Raw genomic sequence first — 19367 nt, 5'->3', positions numbered from 1 at the left:
CTCCTGTCTGGTTTATAATTAAACAAAAAAGGTCGCAAGGAATCTCCGGCAGCTTCCTGATATAAATTAACCAGCTACTGGATTCCACTCTCCCTGCTAACAGGAGACATGTATTAAAATTACTGATTAAGAGGTAAAATATTACACCTTACATTATACAAATACAGTATATCCTTTACAAAATAGCGGTCAGTCACGAAAAAGAGAAAACAAAACTGTAATTGCAGAAGGAATAACGTTTATCCCGTCAATTTTAACATATTTCTTTACACTGCACACACAAAAGCTCTATTGAACTACTTTAAAAGGGTTTGTCAGAGGTTTGTATCAATTCCAGCCAAGGTAAGAGTGGTTTCTTTCACATCCCTTGCCAGTTCTTGAACAGTATAGAACATCTAGAACAGAGGTGTGCAGGGATTTCTTTAGCCAGAGAGTAGTGAATCTATGGAAATCATTACCACAGAGGTTGTGGAGGCAAAGGCACTGGGTATATTTAAAGTGGAGGTTGATAAGTTCTTGATTAGTAAGGGCATCAAAAGTTATGGGGAGAAAGCAGGAGAATGGAGTTGAGAGAGAGAATAAATCAGCCGTGATGGAACGTCAGAGCCAACTCATTGACTAAATGGCCTAATTATGCTTCTATCTCTTATGATATCATGATGAAGAATCTCAGCCTGAATCACTGACTGTTTATTCCCTTCCATGGATGATGCCTGACTTGCTGAGTTCCTCCAGAATGTTTTTTCAGAATCAGAATCAGCATCCCCGGCATATGTCGGGAATTTTTTGTGACCTTAATGCTTTGGCTGAATGAATCAATCTGCACCAGCTCAGCGTGGATTGTGTGATCTAACCCCATGAGATTTCCATTTCTCTTCAGCTTACTGACTCTAAGGTGAACTACGAGCATCTGGGGAGGTTACCAACCAAAGTTACATGAGTTATAATGGACATTGTACTACACCTTTACATTGTAATGAAGTTACTCATGGAACTATTTATAAAAATAGAAATAGGGGAGTAACTTTAAGAATCATTGTGCAGTGAACAGGAATGTACCTTGAAAAGTTATTCAGAATTATTGTAAAATAGGAGAGGCCACCAACACCTTCTACTAACAGTAGCGAGCAGTGAATACAAACTTGATAGCAACACCTATTTTGGATTGGGATGTAGAATTGTTATTTTTCTTCTAGTTTACCTTTCCTATGGTTCCTGTATTTTATATTGTGGTTGCCCATCATATGCAAATCCTGTGCAGGACAGTTTTGAAAGTGGAGAGCCATTGCACTGGGGCAGCTCCGCTCTCTTGAGCTTGGAGTCCCAGGTCCAGTGGTGTGAGCAGTTGTTACAACTGGGGTCTTCTTCCTTGGTTGTAGTTCATGACTATGACTTCTTCTGGGCCACGTCACGCTATAAGACAGTAAGACATAGGAGCAGAATTAGGCCATTCAGCCCATTGAGTCTGCTCCACCATTACATCATGGCTGATCCTGGATAACACTCAACCTCACACACCTGCATTCTCACCATATCCTGTGAAGCCCTGACTGATCAGGTAGCAATCAACTTCCACCTTAAGTATTCCCACGGACTCTGCCTCCACCACGGTCTGCGGCAGAGCATTCCGCAGATCCACTACTCTCTGGCTAAAAGAATTCCTCCTTACTTCTGTTCTAAAAGGTCACCCCTCAGTTTTGAGTCTGTGCCCTCCAGCTCTGGATAATCCCACCACAGGAAACATCCTCTCAACACCCACCCTATCTAGGCCCTTCAGAATTCGGTGGGTTTCAATGAGATGCCCACGCATTCTTCTAAATTCCAGCGAGCATAGGCCCAAAGCTGCCAAACGCTCCTCATATGTTAACCCTTTAATTCCTGGAATCATCCTTGTGAATCTCCTCTGGACTCTCTCCAACATCAACACACCCGTTTTGAGATGGGGGGGGGGGGGGCAAAACTGTTGACGTTACTCCAAGTATGGCCTGACTGGTGTCTCATAAAAGCTCAGCAATATCTCCTTGCTTTCATATTCTATTCCCCTTGAAATAAGTGCCAACATTGCATTTGCCTTCTTTACCACAGACTCAACTTTTAAATCAACCTTCTGGGAGTCTTGCACAAAGACTCCCAAGTCCCCCTGCACCTCTGATGATTAAACCTTCTCCCTATTTAAATATAGTCCACACTATTGTTCCTTTTATCAAAATGCATTATCATACATTTCCCAACACTGTATTCCATCTGTCACGTTTTTGCCCATTCTTCCTATTTGTCTAAGTCCTGCTGTAATCCCATTGCTTTATCAGCACTACCTTCACCTATCTTTGTATCATCTGCAAACTTTGCCACCAAGCCATCAATTCCATTATCCAAGTCATTGACAAACAATGTGAAAAGTAGCAGTCCCAATACTGACCCCTGAGGAACACCACTAGTCACTGGTAGCCAACCAGAAAAGGCCTCTTTTATTCCCACTCACTGCCTCCTGCCTTCCAGCCATTCCTCTATCCATGCCAGTATCTTTCCTGTGACACCATAGGATTTTATCTTGTTAAGCAGCCTCATGTGTGGCACCTTATCAAATGCCTTCTGAAAATCCAAGTAATTGACATCCACTGCCTCTCCTTTGCCCACCCTGCTTGTTACTTCCTCGAAGAACTCTAACAGATTTGTCAAGCAAGATTTCCCTTCATAGAAACCATGCTGGCTTTGACTTAATTTATCATTAGTCTCCAAGTACTTTGAAACATCATCCTTAATAGTAGACTTCAACACTTTCCCAACCACTGAGGTTAGGCTAACTGGCCTATAAATTCCTTTCTTTTGCCTTCCTCCCTTCTTGAAGAGTGGAGTGACATTTACAATCTTCCAGTCCTCTGGGACCATGCCAGAATCAAACGATTCTTGAAAAATCATGACCAATACATCCATCATCTCTTCAGCAACCTCTCTCAGGATCCTGGGATGTAGTTCATCTGGTCCAGGTGACTTATCCACCTTAAGACATTTGAGTTTGCCTAGCACTTTTACCTCTGTAATAGCAATGGCGCTCACTCCTGCTCCCTGACACTTGCAGACCTCTGGCACACGGTTACTGTCTTCCACAGTGAAGACAGATGCAAAGTACCACTTAAATTCATCTGCCATTTCTTTGTTCCCCACTACTACCTCACCAGCATCATTTTCCAGTGGTCCAATATCAGCTCTCATCTCCCTTTTACTCTTTATACAACTAAAAAAAAGTTTTGGTATCCAGCTTTATATTATTGGCTAACTTGCCCTCATATTCCATCTTTTCCCTTCCAATAGCTGTTTTAGTTACCTTTAGATGGATGTTAAAAGCTTCCCAATCATTCAACTTCCCACTCACTTTTGCTATCTTATCCGTCCTTTCCTTGGCTTTTATGCAGTCCTTAACTTCCCTTGTCAGCTATGGTTGCCTACTCCTGCTGTTTGAGAACTTCTTCCTCAGTGGGACATATCTATCCTGCATCTTGAGAACTGTTCCCAGAAACTTCAGCCATCTCTGCTTTGCCGTCATCCCTGGCGGTTATCCTCCTCCAATCCACCTGGGCAAGCTCCTCTCTCATGCCTCTGTAATTCCCTTTTTTCTATTGAAATACTGATATATGTGACTTGAGCTTCTCCCTCTCAAAATGCAGTGTGAATTCAATCATATTATGACCACTGCCTCCTAAGGGTTCCTTTACATTAAGTTCCCTAATAAGATCTGGGTTATTACACAACACCCAATCTAACATATCCTTTCCCAAGTAGGCTCAAGCACAAGCTGTTCTAAAAATCCATCTCATAGGCATTCAATAAATTCCCTCTCTTGTGATGCGACACCAACCTGATTTTCCCAATCCCCTTGCATATTGAAGTCTCGTATTACAATTGTGTCATTACCCTTATTACATGCCCTTTCCAGCTTCCTTTGCAATCTCAACCCCACATCTTGGCTACTATTTGGATGCCTATGTATATGATTCCCATCATGCTTTTTTTTGCCCTTGCAATTTCTTAACTCCACCCACAAAGACTCAACATTCTCTGACCCTATGTCACCTCTTCCTAAAGATGTAATTCCATCTCTTACCAACAGAGCTACACCACCACCTATGCCTTCTTGCCCGACTTTTCGATACAAAGTATATCCTTTGATGTTAAGTACCCAACTATGGCCTTCTTTCAGCCATGATCAGTGATGCGCACAACATCATACCAACCAATCTGTAATTGTGCCGCGAGTTCATCCACCTTATTCTGAATGCGACACACATTTAAATACAGCTCCTTCAGTCCTGCATATTTTGCCCTTATGAATTTTGCCTCTGTAGTATTGTCTAGCTCTTTGCTCTGTCTGCATTTGTACCCAATCATTGACTTCTCTTTCCTTACATTCATATTACATCATCTACTTGTAAGCTCCCAACCATGGCCCTCTTTCAGCTATGAGTCGGTGATGCCCTTTGCTCTCCACGTTGCATTGCAGAACCATCTTCTTGGCCGTTAGATCTTGCCGTTGAACTCAGCTGCACAGTCCGTCAAAGTTGACTTCACATGCTAGGATGGTCACGTCCCTATCTCATCATGGTACGAGGTCCTCCAGCTACCCTCGCCTGGTTAGCCTGCCTGTTGAAATGGTGTACCAGCTTGTGGCTGCTGTCACTTGCAAACAGCTACCTGGGAGCACAGGTGGAAGCTGAGGGTCCAGTGAGGACTAAAGGTGAATAAGCAGCCTCAGAACAGACACAACAAGCCCCTTTATCAAAGGTGCTGGCCCTTCCTGGACATTCCGTCTTTAATTTTATTGATATTTTTATGTAATCAGCTATATACATGCAATTATTCAGTGAATTTTCCAGTAAACACTGTACAGTTGTTTCTGTATTTTTCTAGAAGATTCTTGGTTTTCAGTAATAGGTGCCACACTGCTTGAATCTGGCTATTCTATAGGTTAATTTTTATCACTGAAACTTATGTTATCTTTAGCCTAAGTATGAGTCAACCAGACTTCTTTTTCTTTTGCTTTTCCTTTATTGTCTCAGCTCCTATTTCTTGACTTTTTCTTCTTGTAATATTTAATAAAGTGGTCATAAGTAGTATGTTTTATACATCATTCTTGTCTCCCAAGGACCCTTTGAATCGTAAAAGCATCAGAGTCCAACACCATGTCCCAGGAATGAATAAAAATACTGAGCAATATCAACTTAAATCAATTTTCTCTGAATGCTTGAGTTACAGGTATGTTTTGATTGATTGGGCGAATCATACAAATCCTTTGGTGAAGGTAAAACACAATTTCATCACCCACAAAGCAAAATATTTTCAAGAATACTTCAGAATTTAAAAGGACTCTTTCTAACAAATCTATTCTTTTCTAATGGTTTTGTTCAATTATATTAGCAATTCTTTCTAACTACATTGGTAATGTCACACACAATTACTTACATATTTTCTACCAATTACAATATTGTAAATACACTCAAGAATATCTTGGAATTTAAAGGGACTCTCTAAAAAATCTATTCTTTTCTAACGGCTTCATTTAGTTAGATCATAAGTCAAGTTCATAAGACACAGGAGTAGAATTAGCTAGTCAGGTAGTGTAGTGGTTAGTACAACGTTTTACAGTACCAGCAAGACGGGTTCAGTTCCTGCCACTGCCTGTAAGAAGTTTGTACGTTCTCCCCATGACTGCATGGGTTTCCTCAGGGTGCTCTGGTTTCCTCCCACAGTCCAAACAGTCCAGAAGACCATAAAACATAGAAGCAGAATTAGGTCATTCAGCCCATCAAGTCTGCTCTGCCATTTCATCATGGCTGATCCTGGATCCCATTCAACCCCATACACTTGCCCTCTCACCCTATCTCTTGATGCCCCAACCAATCAGGAATTTATTAACTTCCAATTTGAATATACCCACGGACTTCGCTTCCACCACAGTCTGTGGCAGAGCATCCCACAGATTCCCTACTCTCTGGCTAAAAAAAACTTTCTTACTTCTGTTCTAAAAGGTCATCACTCAATTTTGAGGCTGTGCCCTCTAGTTCTGGATACCCCCACCAGAGGAAACATCCTCTCCACACCCACACTGTCTAGTCCTTTCAACATTCAGTAGGTTTCAATGAGATCCCCACGCATTCTTCTAAATTCCAGTGAGTACAGGCCCAATGTTGCCAAACACTCCTCATATTTTAACCCTTTCATTCCTGGAATAAACCTTATGAACCTCCTTTGGACTCTATCCAATGAAAATACATCCTTTCTGAGATATCAAGTCAAGTCACTTTTATTGTCATTTCGACCATAACTGCCGGTACAGTACATGGTAAAAATGAGACGACGTTTTTCAGGACCATGGTTTACATGACACAGTACAAAAACTAGACTGAACTACATAAAAAAAAACATCACAGAGAAAGATACACTAGACTACAGACCTACACAGGACTACATAAAGTGCACAAAACAGTGCAGGCATTACAATAAATAATAAACAGGATAACAGAGCAGTAAGGTGTCAGTCCAGGCTCTGGGTATTGAGGAGTCTGATAGCTTGGGGGAAGAAACCGTTACATAGTCTGGTTGTGAGAGCCCGAATGCTTCGGAGCCTTTTCCCAGATGGCAGGAGGGAGAAGAGATTGTATGAGGGGTGCATGGGGTCCTTCATAATTCTGTTTCCTTTGCGGATGCAGCATGTAGTGTAAATGTCCGTGATGGCAGGAAGAGAGACCCTGACGATCTTCTCAGCTGACCTCACTATCCACTGCAGGGTCTTGCGATCCGAGATGGTGCAATTTCCAAACCAGGCGGTGATGCAGCTGCTCAGGATGCTCTCAATACAACCCCTGTAGAATGTGATGAGGATGTGGGGTGGGAGATGGACTTTCCTCAGCCTTCGCAAAAAGTAGAGATGCTGCTGGGCTTTCTTTGCTACGGAGCTGATGTTGAGGGACGAGGTGAGATTCTCCGTCAGGTGAGCACCAAGAAATTTGGTGCTCTTTATGATCTCTACTGAGGAGCCATCGATGTTCAGCGGGGAGTGGTCGCTCTGTGCCCTCCTGAAGTCAACAACCATCTCTTTTGTTTTGTTCACATTCAGAGACAGGTTGTTGGCTCTGCACCAGTCCGTTAGCCGCTGCACCTCCTCTCTGTAAGCTGACTCGTCGTTCTTGCTGATGAGACCCACCACGGTCGTGTCATCAGTGAACTTGATGATGTGGTTCGAGCTGTGTGTTGCAGCACAGTCGTGGGTCAGCAGAGTGAACAGCAGTGGGCTGAACACGCAACACTGGGGGGCCCCCGTGCTCAGTGTGATGGTGTTGGAGATGCTGCTCCCGATCCGGACTGACTGAGTTCTCCCAGTCAGGAAATCTAGGATCCAGTTGCAGAAGGAGGAGTTCAGGCCCGGTAGGCTCAGCTTTCCAATCAGTTTCTGAGGGATGATTGTGTTGAATGCTGAACTGAAGTCTATGAACAGCATCCGAACATATGTGTCTTTTTTGTCCAGGTGGGTTAGGGCCAGGTGGAGGGTGGTGGCAATGGCGTCATCTGTTGAGTGGTTGGGACAGTACAGAAACTGCAGGGGTCCAAAACTGTTGACAATACTCCAAGTGTAGCCTGACTAGTGTCTTATAAAGCATCAGAATTATCTCCTTATGTTTATATTCTAGTCCCCTTGAAATAAATGCCAACATTGCATTTGACTTCTTTACCACAGACTTGGCCTGTGAATGAACTTTCTGGGAGTCTTGCACAAGGACTCCGAAGTCCCTCTGCATCTCTGATATTTGAATTTTCTCCCCATTTAGATAATAGTCTGCATTATTGTCCCTTTTATCTTAACCTAAAATTGGTCATTGTAAATTGCTAGGATTATATCAGGGGATTGCTAGATGGCACGGCTCGAAGGGCTGGAAGGGCCTATTCCATGCTGTATCTCAATAAAATAAAGTCTGCTTCACCGTTCCATCATGGCTGATTAATTTTCCCTCTCTAGTCCATTCTTCTGCTTCAGCTGTTAAATCAGCAGTTTCTTCTGATTGAAATGGTAATGTCACACACAACTTTTTGCATTTTTCCACCAATCACTATATTGCACTGGAGATGAGCAATAATCTGTATTTATATTGTGCCTTTACTGGGACAAAGCACTCCCAGGAGTTTTAACAACCCGATTTGATACAGGGCCTGATAAGAAGGTAGATGAGCAGATGACAGAAGGTTTGGTCAGACAGGTAGACTTCTGGAAGCATCTTAAGTAAAACAAGGTAAAGAGGCAGAGAGATTTAGAGAAATAATTCTGGAGCTTTCTGCTTTAGTATTCAGCCAGCCTCCAACTGTTGTATCAGAGGAGGAGATTTCAAATTCAGTCAAATCACTTAAAATGGAATTGTTTCAGAGCAAGTAGAGCAGAAAATATATTGCAGTTGTACATACTCTTATTAATTTCTATTGACCATTCAGCCTCTAGGCAAGGCAGCAGTTTATATGTGTAACTGCTGCTGTGAACATGGTAAGCTCTCTTTAGTTGGCTAGATCCCTGTTTAAATGCATAGTACTCCTGCTGCAGAGAGCTGGCTCGTTATCAGACCAGATCGAGCATAACTTTAGCAGGTGAGTACAGGTTTGTGCTCATTAGGTTTATGTAACTTAAATCACTTATTTATATATACTGCAAATATGAATTGTTCAAAGTCCGTAAATGTACTTTAAGATGTTTTCAATTTGGGATTTTTGAATGCCGTTACAGGTCAATAGCTTCAGCATGTATTAAATCACATGTCTTTGGTTGCAACTTTGTAGGTAATTCGACAAGTAACTATAGAAAATAATTTATTCTGTAAGTAAGATGGAACTGAAGACCCCCGGAGAGCTTTGATTTTACCCTGACAGTTCAGCAAATAGTTAAATTCCACACTGAGTATCACATATAAGGTAATTAAGGCTGGGTTTGCAATGACAAAAAAAAACAAGTTTCATTTTGTAATACTAGCTCCCGTAAAGATCACATGGTAAAAATGGGATTTGACAGGTGTGTAATTTAAGCTGGTATCCTTTTCCACTGGGGTCGCTATTCTGCAGTTTGTGCCGTAAGCCTGGTTTTCTTGAAGTGCTCGCAGTGTTCATGGAAGAATTTTGCAAAGGTAATTTTATCAGTCACTATAAACAAGAGGGCCAAATTATGGACAGAGGTGTGTAATCTCCAAAGGAAAAACAAACAGCACTCTTAAATCTCGGGTAATAAAAAGCAACTTACTCACTGGAAACTTGACGATATTATACATTGTCATATTTTTTCCCTGTACTGATGACAATTACAAGCATAGGAAGAACTTGAAATTGCTCAGTATAGACTGGTCAGAATTTCGAAACTATGGAGGTGAGTGGTGAAAGTGTAGAAACACTCAGTGGCCACTTTATTAGGAACATCCTGAGTGCATGTCTGTGGATTTCTGCTGCCATAGCACATCCAGCACAAGCTTTGACACACTGCGCTTTCAGAGATGTTCTTCTGCACACCACCTGATTATTTGAGTTACGGTTTCCTTCCTTTCAGCTCGAACCAGTCTGACCATTCTCCTCTGATCTTTCTCATTAACAAAGTGTTTTTGCTCACAGAACTGCCACTCACTGGATGTTCCTTTTTTTTTAAACCATTCTCTGTAACCTCTAGAGACCGTTGTGCATGAAAATCCCAGGAGATCAGCAGTTTCTGAGATACTCAAACCATCCTGCCTAACACCAACAGTTATCCCACAGTCAAGGTCACTTATGTCACACTTTTCCCCATTCTGCTGTTTGGTCTGAACAACAACTGAACCTCTTGACCATGTATGCATGGTTTTTGCATTGAGTTGTTTCCACACGATTGGCTGATTAGATATTTGTATTAACAAGCAGGTTACAGGTGTAAAGTAGCCTCTGAGTTTTTTTTTTCTCATTTACAAAGCTCAGTACCACTTCTACAGGAATGCCATTGACTTTTGATAACGTATTATAAAGTATAAAAGCAAATAATTATTTTATTTTAGACAAAGAATTTATCTACAGTGTAGGAGAAGTTAAATGTATCATCTCTGGACAGGATTGTACGTTTAAAATTTCCTGCACTGCAGGTAAGTGAGGTGGCAGGTGAGTGGAATTGAAGTCAACCATCAGATCAGCCTTAATCTTAATGAATAGAGACACAAGGGATTCTGAAAATGCAGGAAATCTGGAGCAACATGCACAAAATACTGGATTAATGCAGCAGGTTAGTCAGTATTTATGATCGGGAATAAGCAGTTGACGTTTCGGGTTGAGACCTCCAATGCTGCCCGACCTGCTGAGTTTCTCCCGTTTTATTTAGAGGCACAGTGTCAACGAGCACTACAGCACTGAATCAGGCTCTTTGGCCCATCTAATCCATGCCACCCTGATCTTTTGCCTAGTTCCATCTACCTGCACCTGGACCATAGCCTTCCATATCCTTTGCAATCATGTGCTTATCCAAACTGCTTTTAGAAGTTACAATTGAACCCACATCTACCACTTCTACTGGTAGCTCATTCCACCCTCCGAGTGAAGAAATTCTCCCTTAAATATCTCACTTTTTACCCTAAACCTATGACCTCTAGTTCTGACCTCACTCAACCTGAGGGGAAAAGCCTGCATGCATTCACCCTATCAGAATTTTGTAGTCCTCTATAAGACCCCCCCCGATTCTACAGCACTCCAGTGAATAATGTCCAAACCTATTCAACCTTTCCCCTAAAATGCAAGCCCTAAAAAGCTGTTAAATTTTCTTATTTTGTGTTTGCTGATTTTATTGAAGGTTCGAGCAGCTAAGGACCAACCTGGCCTTCTGCTCCTATTTCTGAAGGAACATCCTCATGCTGCTTAATGTGTACTATTTAGCATGGCCGGGTGGAGATACGTCCCTTCGAGGTGTAAGGCGCTCCTTCCCTCCACTAGTCTGTAGGTCACCCTTGGGCAAGCACCTGCTTAGCAACCCCCTCCCCACCCCGATCAAGGTCACATGAAGCCATAGGAACTGGTGGTGGATGGTTACATAAGCAATGGGTGCATATCACAAGTCCTGGTTATGTGACCACTGATGTCGAGCAGATAATCACTGAAGAATATTGATAATGGCCGGGGTCACCTGTCTTGTAAAGACACTACCCAGAACAAGACAACGGCAGACCACTTCTGTATAATTTACCAGGAACGACCGTGGTCAGATCGGCCACGTCAGACAACACGGCACGTAATGATGGTGATAGTAACTATTTTGCATTTTCTAGTCACTGCCAGTTAAACAGAAATCTGTCAACAGATTCTTCTCAGAAGTCAGGAGTGCCACCTGTCAGTTGCACTTGTCGGGATGAAACAAGAAAAAATAGTTTTATTTTCCCATTAACAGCACTTGATGTCTTGTTCCAAGGCTCTGACGTTTCGTTTAAATATGGGGTGAAATGGTTCAAATGTGGTCTGACATGATCTGTGGGAGAGTGCCCCCTTCCGTGGCCTCATGAGCCACATCTGAACCCAATAAGTCAAAGCAGAAGCAAGACAATCTCAATCACAAGCGATTGCCGAGGAAGAACAACAAAACTCTCAGCATTTCCGTACACACTGAGGTATCGGTAAGTGTATTCTATGTTTTCCACATTTGACAGCCTCACTGCATTTGCTTTCTACATCAAATTTGCACAAAAATAATCTTCTAAAATAATCTTACTGATTGTTTTTTGCTGCACTTCGTGCGCATCATTGATTTACTTACAATCTCTCACAGAGGTCCCAGATAGAATCCAAGCTGAGGTTACATAGAACATAGAGCAGTACAGCAGAGTACAAGCCCTTCAGCCCATGACACTGTGCTGACCTTTTCATCTACTCCAAAATCAATCTAACCCTTCCCTCCCACATTACTATACAGCATCCAAATCAAGATCACTAGATTTAAAAATAATTACTTCTGCCAAGCTCTCAGATTGATCAACACCTCCAGCCATCAACCCTCCCCACCACCGTTACGTACGCATCACCTAGCATCACCTTATATACATGCAATCAGTCTATGTACATAACAGTTGCTTGTATATATTGTTTTATTGGATTGCTTTTATATTTATTGTGTGTTTTTTAGCTTTTTATTGTGTTCTTTAAAGCTTATTGTGTTTTTTATGCTGCATCAGATCTAGAGTAACAATCAATACACGCGAAATGCTGGAGAAACTCAGCAGGCCAGGCAGCATCTATGGAAAAGAGTACAGTTGATGCTTCAGGCCGAAACCCTTCGGCAGGACTGGAGAAAAAAAGGCTGAGGAGTAGATTTGAAAGGTGGGGGGACGGGAGAGAGAAACACCAGGTGACAGGTGAAACTTGGAAGTGGAGAGATGAAGTAAAGAGCTAGGAAGTTGATTGGTGAAAGAGACAGATGGCCATGGAAGAAAGAAGGGATGGGGGAGCACCAGAGGGAGGCGATGGGTGGGCAAGGAGATAATATGAGAGCGGGACAAGGGGATGGGAAATGGTGAAGGGGGTGATAGGTTGGAGGCATTACTGGAAGTTTGAGAAATCAATGTTCATGTCATCAGGTTGGAGGCTACCCAGATGGAATATAAGGTGTTGTTCCTCCAACCCAAGTGTGACCTCATCACTACAGTGGAAAAGGCCATGGATGGGCATAACAGAATGGGAATGGGAAGTGGATCCCACTTGTTCTGGCAGATGGAGAATAGATGATTGGCGACGTGGTCTCCCAATCTACGTCATCTCTCACAGATTGACCAGAGGCCACACCAGGAGCACCAAACACAGTAAATGACCCCAACAGACTCACAAGTGAAGTGTCGCCTCACCTGGAAGGACTGTTTAGGGCCTTGAATGGTAGTGAGGGAGGAAGTGTAAGGGCAGGTGTGGCACTTGTTCCACTGGCAAGGATAAGTGTCAGGAGGGAGATCAGTGGGGAGGGACAAATGGACAAAGAAAAGCAGCAAGTGGTGGGGGGGGGAGGGAAAGATGTGTTTGGTGGTGAGATCCCGTTGGAGGTGGCGGAGGTTTTGGAGAATTATGTGCTGGACTTGGAGGCTGGTGGGGTGGTAGGTGAGGACAAGAGGAACTCTGTCCCTGGTAGCGTGGTGAGAGGATTGGGTAAGAGCAGATGTGTGGGAAACGGATTCCAGTTGGAGGTGATTCCCTTATCCATTCATCCCTTCCCACTGATCTCCCTTCTGACACTTATCCTTGCAAGCGGAACAAGTATTTCACCTGCCCCTACACCTCCTCCCTCACTACCATTCAGGTCCTTCCAGGTGAGGCGACACTTCACCTGAGAGTCTGTTGGGGTCATATACTGTGTTCAGTGCTCCCGGTGTGGCCTCTTGTGAGAGTTGATGTAGATTGGGAGGCCACTTTGCCGAGCAACTATGCTCCATCTGCCAGAACAAGCCGGGTAGCCCAGCGGCCACCTATCTTAATTCCACTTCCCGTTCCCATTCCAATATGTCCATCCATGGCCTCTTCCACTGCCGTGATGAGGCCACACTTAGGTTGGCGGACCAACACTTTATATTCCATCTGGGTAGCCTCCAACCTGAGGGCATGAACATTGATTTCTCAAATTTCCAGTAATGCTTCACCCCACTTCCTTCACCATTTCCCATCCCCTTGTTATCTCCTTGCCCACCCATTGCCTCCCTCTGAAGCTCCTCCCCCACCCCCGTTTCTTCTTTCTTCCATGGCCTTCTGTCTCTTTCTCCAATCAACCTCCCAGCTCTTTACTTCATCCCTCTCCCTCCAAATTTCACCTATCGCCTCGCGTTTCTCTCTCCACCCCCGCCCCCCCACCTTTCCAATCTACTCCTCGGCTTTTTGCCTCCAGTCCTGCTGAAGGGTTTCAGCCCGAGATGCCGGTTGTACTTTATTCCATAGATGCTGCCTGGCCTTCTGAGTTCCTCCAGCGCTTTGTGTGTGTTGCTCGGATTTCCAGCGTCTGCAGATTTTCTCTTGCTTGTGGAGTAACAATCATTTTGTTCTCCTTTACAATTGCGTACTGAAGAATGACAATAAACAATCCTGAATCGTGAATCTGGAAACTTGCCTATCTAAGACTCTCTTAAACATCTCTAATTCATCAGCCTCTACCACCACCCCTGGTAGTGTGTTGCATGCACCCACCAGTCTCTCTGTTAGTCTGCCTTCCTCATACTTTCTTTGAATTACCTTATAAGTATGCCCTCTCGTATAAGTCATTGTTGCCCTGATAAAAGGCATTGGCTGTAAATAGGAAGTTTTATATTAAGTTTTAGAATTCTTGCCTCATCTTCCCATTTCCAATCCTGAGAAAGTTCACATTCCCCCTGCACCTCCTCCTGTTGGCTGAGCTCTCTGCCAAAGCGGCTGAACTTTCCCACTTCACTGCTGAGCCCTCCCACCAGTAGCTGGGGAGTCCATGAATATAGTTGACGGCTCCTTGAATGTTATTCAAACCACTTGTGTAATTCAGTTTTCCATCCTCTTGTTCTAGCTGCTCATTGATCCCAATTGCCTAAATGCTTGTCAAGTGTGCAGAGAAGAGCACAACTTCAGAAATCTTACTCATTAACATCTGTCCTACATGATGAAGTGAATTCATGTATCTCAAGACTGTTTGCCTTATTATTTTTATTTGCTATCGAATTTACAGCATGTTGTATGATTCTGATGAATTTTGAGTTGCCGTGCGCACGAACTTCAGAGTCAGACGGTAAGACGTAGGAGCAAAATTAGGCCATTCAGCCCATCAATTCAGAGGCTTTTTCCCAGGCCTGAGATGGCTAGCATGAGAGGACACAGTTTTAAGGTGCTTGGAAGTAGGTACAGAGGAGATGTCAGGGGTGTGTTTTTTATGAAGAGAGTGGTGAGTAGTGGAATGGGCTGCCGGCAACGGTGGTGGAGGCAGATACGATAGGGTCTTTTAAGAGACTTTTGGACAGGTACATGGAGCTCAGAAAAATAGAGGGCTATGGGTAACCCTAGGTAATTTCTCAGGTAAGGACATGTACGGCACAGCTTTGTGGGCTGAAGGGCCTGTATTGTGCTGTAGGTTTTCTATGTTTCTCTATCTAAAAAGGTTAGTCATATTTTTACCTATAGCATTCAAATTTGAGGATAAAATAAAAATGTTTGATTCTACTCAGCAAAACTAGAAACGTCTTCAGATCAATGAGCAATATATGGGGATCAACCAAGTCCAGCGTCCCCACCAAGGTGAAGCTGTGTCAAAGCCATGTTCTGTCCACACTCTCGAATGGGTCAGAATGCTGGTGTGTGACAGAGCGACCTTGCCAAGCTGTCATCATTCCACGCCAGGAGCTTCCAGAAGATCCTCCATATTTCATGGCCAAGATAAGATCTCTAACCACGCCCTATTCCTTCAGCGTCACACAGAGGATTTGGCCATAATCATCGTGAGGAAATGCTGGAAATGGATGGGGTATGTGATGAGAAGAGAAGCCAACTCCATCATCAAGACTACATTTCCTTGGTCCCCTGAAGGTTGGAGGAAATGCGGGAGTCAAAAGACAACTTGGCTCCATACCATAGAGGCAGAAATGAGGAACATGAACCACACCTGGGGCAGAATAAAATGGCCAAGGACTGACAGAGATGGAGGCCATTCATTTCTGCCCTAAACACTGGAAGCATAACAGTCCCTAACTAACTAAGTAGCTATGTTTGATTCTGGAATTAATGGAAAACAAATGGAGTTGTATTGCATATCATTCAGGTCAGAGGGTGTCCGGATTACTATTTCAGACAGGATCTTGTCATTTCTGGCATTTTGGCTCTTTATTTTGAATGAAAATTATGTTGCAGAAATTGCAAGTCTAAAGATCAATTATTAATTGACAGATAATGTCATAACTACTGTAACAGTAAAGGTTCAAGAGCGCAGAAATCAATTTAGTCCATTACCTTCTAAGTGCTGGTTTTGAATTGCTCTGAAATCTATAAATAGCAGGTATAGTCACATCTAAAAATATACTGTAAAGAGAACTAACACACATTGAGCAGTTCTTAAGTTCAATAGCACAGCTAAGTTCAGTTCTTATGGTAATGTGCTGCGACAAAGGTATGTCTTTTACATATTTTTGCTCTGTGCTTTGATCTGTATTTAACCCTGAGTGTGACCTTGGTCTGACTCCTACACACAGTGGTTAGGCTTTCTGCCTGTAGGCAGGTCTGCAGTATATCCAACATCCATCAACGTGAAGCCGCTGTGAACTTGCCACAATTTCATCGCAGAAGCCTTGTTAGCCTCACATTTCTTTTTACTCACTCGCAGGATACGGACGGCATTTATCGTCCATCATGAATAGCTTGGCTTTCTGGGTCACATCTGAGGCAATGAAAGTTTCAACACTTTGAGACAGTTTTAGAGTCAAATATAGCCCAGTCCAAATAAGGTCATCAAGTGAACAAGTTGGGGGTTTAAGGCCAAACCTGTGGTTTCAAAGTGAACCTTAAGACGATTTTTTTTTTTAATTTAAAAATCAATGGCTTCATTGATGAGTTGAAACCACATGACTCAAATTTTTAGTCCAAGTCTCGAGATTGTCAGTTCAGTAGATAGCCAGTATGAAGGAACTCAGCAAGTTAGACAGTATCAATGGAGAGCTATAAACAATTCTCATTTTGGCTTTCATGAACCCTGTTGAATGGTCTCAGCTCAAAACATCAAATGTTTATTCCCCTTTATAGATGCTGCCTGACCTGCTGAGTTCCTCCACCATTGTGTGTGTATTACTCAGGATTTCCTGCATCTACAGCATCTCTATTATTTGCAGCCAGTATAGTCTCAAATCATATCCCAGTATAGCCCTGCACTATGTGGGAGTCCAGCACAAAGGACAGAATTTTAACACAAAATCATCAGGCAAAATGTGAAATATGGAATTCCAGGTCAAGATTTTAATTTTGCAGAGATTGTTATTTTTTTTTTTAAAAAATAGTCAACATTGTAAAAGAATATGGAGTCAAAACAGTGAAATGGAATTCAAAGTTGAAGTCAAAAATTCAAGTCTATTGTCACATGTGCAATTTCATTCAGTGGCCACTTTATTTGGTACACCTGTCCATCAATGCAAATATTTAATCAGCCAATCATGCAGACATGGTTAAGAGGTTCAGTTGTTGTTCAGCAAAACATCAGAATGGGGAACATATATAATCTATGTGACTTTGACTGTGAAATGATTGTTGGTGTCAGGCAGGGTGGTTCGAGTATCTGGGATTTCCTCACACAACAGTCTCTAGAGTTTACAGAGAATGGTGCAAAAACCAAACAAACAAAAAACAGCAAGCAGCAGTTCTGTGGGCAAAAACACTTTGTTAATAATCAGATGACAACGGCCAGACTGGTTCAAGCTGACAGGAAGGCAACAGTAACTCAAATAACCACAGGTTACAACTGTGGTGTGCGAAAGAGCATCAGTGAATGCACAACATATCGAACCTTGAAGTGGATGGGCTACAGCAGCAGTAGACCATGAACATATAGTCAATGGCCACTTTAGTAGGTTCCTAGTAAATTGGGCCCTAAGTATAAGCTGCCCAGTGCAATTAAATCTTCCTAGCAGCCACATCACATTGGAGGCATAATATTTAAAAGGAAAGCATAAATTAAACATTAATTATACAGACTTATTCAAGTTTATGAAGAACAACCAGGGCCTTGCTTCTCAAGGCTTGATTTGTTGCAATGAGCGACTGAAGCGAACCCAAGTGCAGGACACAGGCACAGAGACTGAGTTAGGATGCTTACGTGGACATGAGCGTTGAACAGCAAACAGGAGGGATCTTGACACAGAGCTTCGTAGGTAAACCCGGAAACTGGAGCAAAACTTAAGCAGCCAGGAAATGTTAATCACCACACAGGCAAAACCAATGAACTGCCAACTAGTGGTTGCAAACCCCAGGGTTCTTGTGCTGCCGGTCTTGATGGAAACCAGGTGTGCCGTCATCAGAGAGAATTAGAAGCAATTGGGAAATTAATGGTCAGAATCGTGGCACAATCAAAGGAAATTAGGAGCAAGATAGAGAATTAATGTTCAGGACTGTGATATGATTGACTCTCCCTGTTGCCACGTTCAGTAGTTTTGCCACTCGACAAAGTTAAATATGTGCTTCTGCTGCTATTTTTCAAAGTTTGAATGAGGGGAGTTTTATTGAAACTTAATGAGTATTGAAAGGCCTACACAGAGTGGGCGTGGAGAGGCTGTTTCCCATAGTGCAGGGATGTAGGACCAGAAGGTGCAGCTTCAGATTAAAAGTTTAGAACGGAGATGAGGAGGATCTTCTTTAGCCAAATGGTGGTGTGCCTATGGAATTCATTTTCACAGTCAGCTGTGGAGGTCAAGTCACTGGGTTTACTTAAAGTGGAATGTGATAGGTTCCTGATTAGTCAGGGCATCAAAAGTTATGGGGAGAAGACAGGAGAATGGGGTTGAGAGGAAAAGTAATGGCAGAATAGACTCAAATGACTATTGCTATGTCTTAAGGTCAAAATTACTGTTTGCTCCTTTATGTTTAAAATATGAATGACAGAGAGATATATAGTAACACAGCTCTGTTCAGAATCTCAGGGCATTATAAAATGGGCCAAATGCCTAATTCTGCTCCTATGTCTTATGGTCTATGGTCTTTGCAAACCAATGACAGGGTAGCAACATGTCTTGTCTCAATGATAGAAGGAGAGTAGCTCTGACAGCTTTTAAACCAGGACAGTAGTGCCAATATAGGGCCTCTATCATAAGCATAAGATATTCTGCAGATGCTGGAAATCCAGAGCAACACACATGATGCACCATCAATAACTCTTGGTGACGTGAGGCGAGATATAGGCTTTTATTGGCTGGAAGAAAGAACAAGCAGCAATTGACCACCATACTGCATCCTGGAGACTGAGGCCGGGGCCGTGTCTCCAATCGCCTTTATACCGGGGTCCGTGGGAGGAGCCACAGGAGCAGTCAGCAGGGGGGTGCGTGTCCAGATGGGTATATGTAGTTCACCACATTCACCCCCCCCCCCTTTGTTTTAAAAGAGAGTCCCCATGGGGTGAAGTTTCTTACAAGTATATTTACCGGTTAAGTCTATCAGGTGGTCGAATCTGTCGCTGCGATCTACGTAGCACCGGCTGTGATTGCACAGGTGCCGGTGGTGATTGCACCGGAGACGGTGGTTGTGCTGGTTCCGGCCTAACTGGAGGTGTCAGCCCACTAGGCGTCAGTGATCCCTCATGCGTGTGCGAGGCGCCTGGTATATGCGCGTGCGAGACGCCCGGTATAGGAGTGTCGTGAGGAATCTGTGTAGGGCTCGGTGTGCGC

At 43.1% G+C, this 19367-nt stretch overlaps 1 protein-coding gene across 10 annotated transcripts in view; it reads left to right on the top strand.

Moving 5' to 3' along the window:
• The first annotated feature begins 11455 nt into the window (after positions 1-11455).
• LOC140727515 (claudin-14-like) overlaps positions 11456-19367 on the top strand; it is an 83840-nt gene continuing 75928 nt past the window's right edge. For all 10 annotated transcript variants that reach the window (XM_073044913.1, XM_073044910.1, XM_073044909.1 and 7 more), the window contains exon 1: positions 11456-11639. The gene's annotated coding sequence lies outside the window, so the exon portion shown is untranslated. The remainder of the gene's footprint in view (positions 11640-19367) is intronic.

The sequence above is a fragment of the Hemitrygon akajei genome, chromosome 5 (assembly GCF_048418815.1).
Source record: "Hemitrygon akajei chromosome 5, sHemAka1.3, whole genome shotgun sequence".
In the NCBI taxonomy this organism is placed as follows: Eukaryota; Metazoa; Chordata; class Chondrichthyes; order Myliobatiformes; family Dasyatidae; genus Hemitrygon; species Hemitrygon akajei.
Note: the sequence above shows the minus strand (reverse complement) of the source record. Positions and strands in the feature narration are given on the sequence as shown.